Below are 9,504 nucleotides of genomic sequence, written 5' to 3' on the forward strand. Positions count from 1 at the left end.
AGAACGACCACCACTGGCTGCACAATACCAGGGACCCCCACCAACATGCTAAAATCCACATCAGGATACCCCATGCACCAGCACTACACCACCACAGATCTACACCAGCCCATCAGCAGAAACCCCAGTTTTGCACCAGATCACCACCCAAGACAACCCACAACCACAAAAACATCACCAGGCAGAGAAGCAACATGAGGAACAACTCCAACATCAGCAGCAGCAACCAGCCTTCCACCCGCTCATGCAGCCTCAGGTGACAACACCCAAACCCAGCACCACTCCACACTCCAGGAGCTACGCTCAGGCCCTGAAAGGACAAGCAAATACACTGGAGATGAGTGAGATCAGACAGCTGCTGAACTAACATCAGTACCCAGCTGACAGCATGAAAGGCCACACAGCAATGCAAACACCTGCCTAACAATGAAAAAAAAAAAAAAAAACTTTTCTTTCCAACAACACTATATTACATTAGAAAAGGATTACCTCTATTTTTGAAAACAAGAACTCTATACCGTGAAACTCTTAAAATGACTCTGTCAATATCAACGTGGAATATTTCAAGGATTGAATTCAGCAGCCTTTGGGCTAAAGAGCTCAAACACTGAATTCCAGAAGAGCATCAAAGATATGGATATTATAATTCTACAGGAGACATGGAGCAAGGGCAAGACACCGTCACCCTCACTGCCCACCCAACTACAGAGAAATCATCCTACCATCACAAAAACTCAACACAGTCCGACAGGGAAGAGACTCAGGAGGACAAATTAATCTGGTTACAAATCAAAAACTCCACAAACACATCACCACAGTGAGCAGTGCAAATATTACACCTGGCTTAAAATCCCCAAGGAACTGCTCCCATCCAGAAAAGATATATACCTGGTGGCCATATACATCCCACCATCAAGTCCCCCTACTACAGAGAAGACACGTTTCTCCATATTAGAGGAAGAGACACAGCCACTTTCCCAGGCCCAGGGAAATGTGCTATCTGTGGGAACCTGAACGCAAGAACAGGACTACAGCCGACTTCACTGACACACAAGGGGCAAGGTACATCACACAAACTGGACTGTTATTAAATAACAGCTTCCTCCCATATATCCACCAGAAATAACCATGATCATATACGTGAATAAGAATGGGGGAAAGACCCCTGCAGCTCTGTCGAAGCCTGGGTCTGTATATCATCAACGGTAGGTTACGAGGAGACACTTTAGGAAGATTCACATTTTGCTCACCTCTTGGGAATAGCACAGTTGACTATATGATAACAGATATAGATCCTTCATCTCTCAGATCATTCACTGTTAGAAGAACTAACCCCTCTGTCCGATCACAGTCAAATCACTGTGTATCTCAAAAAGACTGAAAATAACATTAACACAAAGCCCAGTAAACTGTACAACATCAGAAAACCATACAGATGGGCCGAAAACAGCGCTGAAGAATATCAGAAAGCACTCAGCAGCCAAAAAATACAAGCACTGATAGATAACTTTCTAAATAACCATCTATGCTTCACACCAATGAAGGTGTCAATCTTGCGGTCAAAGATTTAAATTACATATTTGAAAAATCAGCAAAACAATCCAAATTGAAAACAAATCTGGAAAAAATCTAATACCCCAAAAATGACAAAAATTGGTTTGATCAGGACTGCCAAACTATTCGCAAACAAATGAGAACACTTTCAAATCAGAAACACAGAGATCCAAATAATACAGAGATCCGCCTTCTTTACTGTGCAACACTAAAACAATACAAACATACACTCAGAACCAAAAAAGCACAATACACCCAAAACCAACTCACAATAATTGAGAAGTCAGTCAACACAAACCAATTTTGGAATAACTGGAACAATCTGAAAAAAACTGATCATGAAGAATTGGCAATCCAAAATGGAGAAATATGGGAAAGTCATTTCCAAACACTGTTTAATAAAGTACAAACAGACAAAAACTGTAAACAAAACCAAACAATCAACCAATTGGAAAAACTAGAATTAGCAATCAAAGATAACCAAAACCCATTAGATTTCCCAATAACTGATAAAGAACTTAAAGAAAAAATCAAAAACCTCCAACCCAGAAAAGCATCTGGACCTGATGGGATATTAAATGAAATGATAAAACACACAAGCAGTCAATTTCAATTGGCCATTCTAAAACTATTCAATGTGATTCTAAGTGTAGGTCACTTCCCTGACATCTGGAATCAAGGCTTGATCACACCAATCTTTAAAAACGGAGATAAATTTGATCCTAACAACTACAGAGGCAATCTGTGTGAGCAGCAACCTGGGAAAGTTATTCTGTAGCATAATAAACGCTCGACTATTAGACTTCATCACCACACACAAGGTACTGAGTAGAAGTCAAATTGGATTTTTACCAAATTACCGCACATCTGACCACATCTATACATTACATACTCTAATTGAAAAACATGTCAACCAAGAAAAAGGTAAAATATATGCATGCTTTATTGACTTTAAAAAAGCTTTTGACTCAATTTGGCACCAAGGACTGTTTTACAAACTTATTGAAAGCGGCATAGGAGGTAAAACCTATGACCTTATCAAATCAATGTACACTGAAAGTAAATGTGGCGTAAAAATCGGCACCCAACGTACGAGGTATCTTTCCCAAGAGCGTGGTGTGAGACAGGGCTGCTGCTTAAGCCCAACATTATTTAACATTTACATCAATGAACTGGCAAGCAGTCTGGAGCGATCCGCAGCCCCTGGCCTCACACTACACAACTCACAGATCAAATGCCTGCTGTATGCTGACGATCTGGTTCTGCTGTCTCCCACTCAACATGATCTACAGCAGAACCTGGACCTGCTAGAACAATACTGCCAGACCTGGGGCCCTGACAGTCAACCTGAAGAAAACCAAAATCATGATCTTCCAGAAAAGATCCAGATCCCAGGGAACACAACACACATTTACACTAGGCACTAACCCGATAACACACACATCACACTACAACTACCTGGGTCTGAAAATCACATCCACAGGAAACTTTAATCATGCTGTGAATGAACTGAGAGATAAAGCACGCAGGGCCTTCTATGCCATAAAACGGCAATGTCCTATAGAAATCCCTATTAGAATTTGGCTGAAAATATTAGAATCAGTAGTTGAGCCCATTGCACTCTATGGCAGTGAGGTGTGGGGTCCACTGACCAATCCAAATCAAGATTTCACCAAATGGGAAAAACATCCAATTGAGACCCTGCATGCAGAACTGTGTAAAAATATATTACACGTGCACCGGCACACAACAAATAACGCATGCAGGGCAGAATTAGGCAAATATCCTCTAATCGTAAAGATACAAAAAAGGGCAATTAAATTCTGGAAACATCTGAAACTCAGTGACCCCCAATCATATCATTATAAAGCCCTTCAACACCAAGAGATGAGCAAAGAAAGCAGTCCCCTCCCTCAGCTGATCCAGAGCTTCAGTACTGATGCTCCACTAACATCTACTGATGCTCTGAATCACATCAGAATCAACCAGATTACTGCACAAATCAAACAGAACTACATCACTCACTGGCAAACCCAAACAGATCAACAGAGTAAAATGCGATGCTATCTGACTCTAAAGAGAGAGTACAGTATGGCAGAGTATCTGTACACAGTGTCAGATCAGAAACTGAGGAGCACACTGACCAGATACAGACTCAGTGGACACAAGCTGATGATAGAGACGGGCAGACACAGAAAAACATGGCTGCCAGCGGAGCAGAGACTGTGTTCACACTGTGATCTGAATCAGATGGAAACAGAACTGCACTTCTTAACAGAATGCCCCAAATACACGGACATACGGACACGGTTCTATGATAAAATACAGCAGATCCATCAGACATTTAAAACTCTTCCGAACCAGGAGAAACTGCCGTATCTGTTAGGAGAACACAAGAACTGCTGTGTGTTTGCTGCTCAGTATGTGTCTGCCTGTCATGATGTTAGAGAAAACACTCAACCTGCCCTGACCTGATGTTTCCAGCACATGTAGATTGTGTTACGCCATATTACTGTGTTGTATTACTTAGATGTATATTTTGCCTCTGTAAATCTAATACCATATTCTATTTTATTTTATTTCTAACTTATACATTCACATACACTAATTCACTTTGCACTACATGGTTAATACTTTTTATATATTTTATTATTACTATTATTCTTTTTCTTCCTGTAAATACATATGTGCACTATTTGTAAGCAGCCCAGCTGCCACTGCTTTGGCAATACAAATGTACAGTTTTTTGTCATGCCAATAAAGCGCACCTAAATTGAAATTGAAATTGAAATTGAGAGAGAGAGATCAGTATGTGTGTGTGTGTGAGAGAGAGAGATCAGTATGTGTGTGTGTGTGAGAGAGAGAGATCAGTATGTGTGTGTGTGTGTGTGTGTGAGAGAGAGAGAGAGATCAGTATGTGTGTGTGTGTGTGTGTGTGAGAGAGAGAGAGAGATCAGTATGTGTGTGTGTGTGTGTGTGTGAGAGAGAGAGAGAGATCAGTATGTGTGTGTGTGTGTGTGTGTGTGTGTGTGTGTGTGTGTGTGAGAGAGAGATCAGTATGTGTGTGTGTGTGTGTGTGTGTGAGAGAGAGAGATCAGTATGTGTGTGTGTGTGTGTGTGAGAGAGAGAGAGAGAGAGAGAGAGCGAGATCAGTATGTGTGTGTGTGTGAGAGAGTGAGAGAGAGAGATCAGTATGTGTGTGTGTGTGTGAGAGAGAGAGAGAGATCAGTATGTGTGTGTGTGTGTGTGTGTGAGAGAGAGAGAGAGATCAGTATGTGTGTGTGTGTGTGTGTGTGTGTGTGTGAGAGAGAGAGATCAGTATGTGTGTGTGTGTGTGAGAGAGAGAGAGAGATCAGTATGTGTGTGTGTGTGTGTGTGTGAGAGAGAGAGAGAGATCAGTATGTGTGTGTGTGTGTGTGTGTGTGTGTGTGTGTGTGTGTGTGTGTGTGAGAGAGAGAGAGATCAGTATGTGTGTGTGTGTGTGTGTGTGTGAGAGAGAGAGATCAGTATGTGTGTGTGTGTGTGTGTGAGAGAGAGAGATCAGTGTGTGTGTGTGTGTGTGTGTGAGAGAGAGAGAGATCTGTGTGTGTGTGTGTGTGTGTGTGAGAGAGAGAGAGATCAGCAGTGTATGTGTGTTGTGTGTGTGTCAGAGGCAGTCTGTATCTGTGTGTGTGTGTGTGTGTGTGTGTGTGTCAGAGGCAGTCTGTATCTGTGTGTGTGTGTGTGTGTGTGTGTGTCAGAGGCAGTCTGTATCTGTGTGTGTGTGTGTGTGTGTGTGTGAGAGAGAGAGAGATCAGTGTGTGTGTGTGTGTGTGAGAGAAAGAGAGATCAGTATGTGTGTGTGTGTGTGTGTGTGTGTGTGTGTGTTGTACCTCCTGTAGAAATACTGGTTGTAGATGGACTCTTGTGGACTCCTCATGAAAGCATTCGCCTGATACGGATTCACAAATACTGAAATAAAACAGATGCAATAGGGGATAAACAAACATCCTCCTCAAATGAAATGCAGCGTTCAACAGAGTTTCAACAACATCTCATCTCATCATTGATCTTGAGCTGATTTTAGACACAGATGTCCAGCAGAAGTTATTCAGGATCAAAGAAACGCAGACGTTCTGCATGAAGCCAAAGCAAACAGACGGAAGTGAATCGTGAACATTTACCCTCAAATGACTCCTGGCTCTCCTGAGAATCTACAGGGAGAAAGAGATGTCTGTTAGTGTGTGTGTGTGTGTGTGTGTGTGTGTGTGTGCTTGAGTTTGTTGGGAGCTTCATACAGACCATAACAAGCACCGAGTGCTAGAGAAACACAGAGAAACACACAGTGAAGGGCAACACACATGACTGCAGCAGATCTGTCTGAAAACACAAAACATGAAACACACTGAGACTTACTGACTGATGCACATTTACACACACACTTTAACTGAATGTAAAAGAGAAGTGTTGGACATCCGCTGATTTTAGCTAAAGCTTTCTGATAGATTTGACATACCTGATGAGCTGAATCTGTCTTTGGATCTCCTACTTCAGTTTCTGGTTGTTTTTCATAATTTGCGAGCTCTTATAAAGCCTTCACGCCCTCCACCCGACCCGTCTGTCTCTCTGCTCTTTCCAACGACTCAATAACACCATTAACTCCCTCACAAACACACAGACAGATTACATCACAGGTGCGGGAGCGTGTTTTTGGCATATCTGAAGTCAGACAGAAAGAGTACACAGACCAAAATAACACCACAGACAGACAGACAGCTGTGAGCTGAAAAACAGCCTCTTCTTCTGTACTCAAGCTGTGGTGGTTTTACTGGTTAAGATGGTTGAGTTGTGTGTGGTTAAACAGACTAATGGGACAAACTACTGCTCAACACCCAAAACACATGAGCCATAGACCATACAGCAGTGAGAGTCACACACTTTCCACCTCAGGCTCTTTTGAAAAACAGATGAAGAACAACTGAAGCAACTTGTTATGGACAAACACTGAGAAATGAAAAAAACCAGAGACACTTAAAATGGAAATATTGAGCGTTTCATCTTCCATCACTAAATCATGCCTGTCTGATCTGATGATTTTCTCCGTCTTTCACAGCTCGGCAGGCTGCTGCTGTAAATATTTGACATACACTTGAGATTCAGAGCTTGGCCCACAACACACACACAAATCACACTCGCGGTCTTTTTATGTTTTTCATGACATGCTTCTGCTATTTGGCTGCATTATCTGCACAATTTGGAAAACTCCCAGCTCTCATTTATGATTTTGTTAACATTTTCCCTAAAAAAAGACTAACATAAATAGTGAAGAAAGCTAAAGTATTAAATGTCCTGTATGCACATTTAAGAAAGTGACGTGACATGATGTTAAGCCAAGTATGGTTACCCATACTCAGAATTTGTGGTCTGCATTTATGCTGTCCAAGTGCACACACACACACACACACACACACAGTAGTGAGTCTCTGTTGTTTAAACTGCTAGAACATAATATAAATATGAACATAGTTTTGATATTACCCATCAAACTAATTTGAAATTGTTTGCTTTTTACATTATAACCACTAGCACAGTGTGTTAACATTCCATTAGCCTGTTAGCTTGTCATTCGCACCTACCATTTCTTTTCTCTCTCTTGCTCCATTTTTCACAAGTTCAAACAACTGTGGTAAGTCGGAATCATTCATCCATCATGGTGAGAAATGACTTCTCCTATTAGTCGCTTGCATTGCATGTATAGTCTAGCTTTTTCTGTCAGCGGGACGGATTCACATGTGATAAATGCAGGTAAATAGTTAGGATGGCAGAGATCATCTCAGAACAAGAGACAACTAAACCACAAGGCACTTCTATCTGTAAGGATTTCTAGTCAGGATTTAGACTGTATCAGAGTTACAAATGACTTGCTCTTATCTGATTGTGGTTGTAGTATCTCTCTATCAGTGCTCCTAAATCTTAGCGGTGCGTTTGACAGTAACATTCTTTTGAGTAGACTACAAAATTTTGTTGTCATTAGTAGAACCGCATTGTCATGGTTAAAATCTTACTTATCTGACCTCCATCAATTCATAGTAGTGAATGAACAGTGTGGCGAGGGGGCGTGGTTTAGCGGAGTCGGTAGTGGGAGGGAGAGGACAGAGCAGAGCGGCGCGTAAGTAGGTCAAGTGCAAATGATAAACACATGTGTCTGATTTCAGTAATTGGTGTGGAGAGACCGGATATAAGCCGGGGCGCGACAGAGAGAGAGATGCGCTGGGACCTCGCTGTGTGCTGCTGAGATCGGAGAGAATTCTGAGTTAGTGTTTGTTGTTGTTTGTGCATATGCACCGTGAACGCGCTTTGTGCGCACCTTTTGTTTACCTTTTAAAAACCTGTGAATAAACAAGAGTCCCAGCGCAAGCCGACCCCTGTCTTCGTCCTTCCTTATCAACATTGAACAGAACCTCATTTCAAATAGATATATTGCTCACAAGTAGAGTATGGTGGGCCACAAGGCTCAGGTCTAGAACCATTCCCTTTCATACTTTACATGTTACCTTTGGGAGATATCATCAAGAAACATGGTACTAGATCCCACTGTTATGCTGATGTAACTGAGGCCAGTGAGTAGTGCTGTGCAGGTAAACCTCACTCCCCGATGTCAATAGACGCACTGATGTCTTCTGTAGCCATTTAGCCTCCTTGTTAGCGCGTCCTTCTCCCATGCCGGAAGACCCGGGTTCGATCCCCGCTCGTCTCGAGTGCGAGGAGCGTCAGAGAGGACCTGGGTGAGAGGGGTTACACTGATGACACTCAGCTATATATTTTCTACATGGTCCGATGAAGCCTTTAACTCGCAAAACTAACAGAATGCATAGTTGGTAAAAAAATAAAAACAGGATGACTAGGAATTTCCTACTGCTTAATTCTGAGAAAAAACAGGCTTTAATTATCGGACCAAAACCTCTCCAGGTGTAATAACCTAGCATGAATGAAAAGCGCTCTTACACCCTCAATGCCCATGGCTGAGCAAGAAACCGAACCCCTAGTTGCTCTCTGGGCGATGGGAAAAATAGCTACCCACTGCTCCGGGTGCATGTTCATGATGTTTGAGTGTGTTCCCTACTCACTTCTGTGTGTGTGCACTTGGATGGGTTAAATGCGGTGCACCAAATCTGAGTATGGGTTACTAAACTTGGCAAATGTCATGACTTTCACTCTTGACTTTCAGTTACTTTTTTTGCGCTTAGCGCATTGCTGTATTCTCAATGTGTCTTATTATAACAAAGAATAAGGAGGTATAACAAGCACACTCATCTCCTTAAAGAGTGCAGCCCGGAAAATGGAGTGCAGACAGGCCCGTAGCCAACTATGAGCTCACTGAGGTCCGGACCTTGGTAAACTTTTCATGTTCAAAAATAAAATGTGTTCTGACTAATTTGCTGCTAAACTCCTCACATGAATGTCTGCATGTATAATTCATAATATTTAATGTCAGTGGTATGAAAAGGATCGCTGTGAGATGCTGCCTAAGTGAACGAGTCTTCAGAGAGTTGTGAGCGAGAGAGCAAGACGCAGCCTCAGTGTTGCCAGATACAGCTATCATAAGCATATTGACTAGTTTTTCCACTTAATTTGACACTTTAGAAAGTTAATAAAGTAGAACGTTGCAGTTTAGGGTCAGCAATAACTATTTTATCTAATTTCCAAAATATTTGATATAATTTCAGTTTATTTATAGTCAAGGCAAGGCAAGTTTATTTATATATCACATTTCATTCACAATGGTAATTCAAAGTACTTAAATGGAGGGTGAAATGCTATTTCATGCATACTGAGTTTTTTACACTGTTATAGAGTTGGATTCCCATGCTTGGTTCCAAAAATACTCCTTCCAGTTTTTCACAAGTTTTGGAAAGTTTTTTTCGAGTATGGGTCTGTGTGACGTTAGATGGAGCGGAATTTCCTTATATG

The 9,504-nt window shown here is 41.8% G+C and overlaps 1 long non-coding RNA gene across 2 annotated transcripts; it reads right to left on the bottom strand.

Moving 5' to 3' along the window:
- Nucleotides 1–5,418: 5,418 nt before the first annotated feature.
- LOC113084491 (uncharacterized) lies at nt 5,419–7,622 on the bottom strand. 2 transcript variants are annotated; one of them, XR_003283770.1, is made up of 6 exons: nt 7,608–7,622; nt 7,170–7,302; nt 6,050–6,252; nt 5,836–5,913; nt 5,718–5,747; nt 5,419–5,505 (listed from the first exon to the last, which is right to left on the bottom strand). It is a non-coding gene; the product is annotated as an uncharacterized LOC113084491 (long non-coding RNA). The 2 variants fall into 2 exon arrangements; XR_003283769.1 differs by having other exon boundaries at nt 7,599–7,613.
- Nucleotides 7,623–9,504: the final 1,882 nt, after the last annotated feature.

This window comes from Carassius auratus, unplaced genomic scaffold (assembly GCF_003368295.1).
Source record: "Carassius auratus strain Wakin unplaced genomic scaffold, ASM336829v1 scaf_tig00040140, whole genome shotgun sequence".
Lineage (NCBI taxonomy): Eukaryota > Metazoa > Chordata > Actinopteri > Cypriniformes > Cyprinidae > Carassius > Carassius auratus.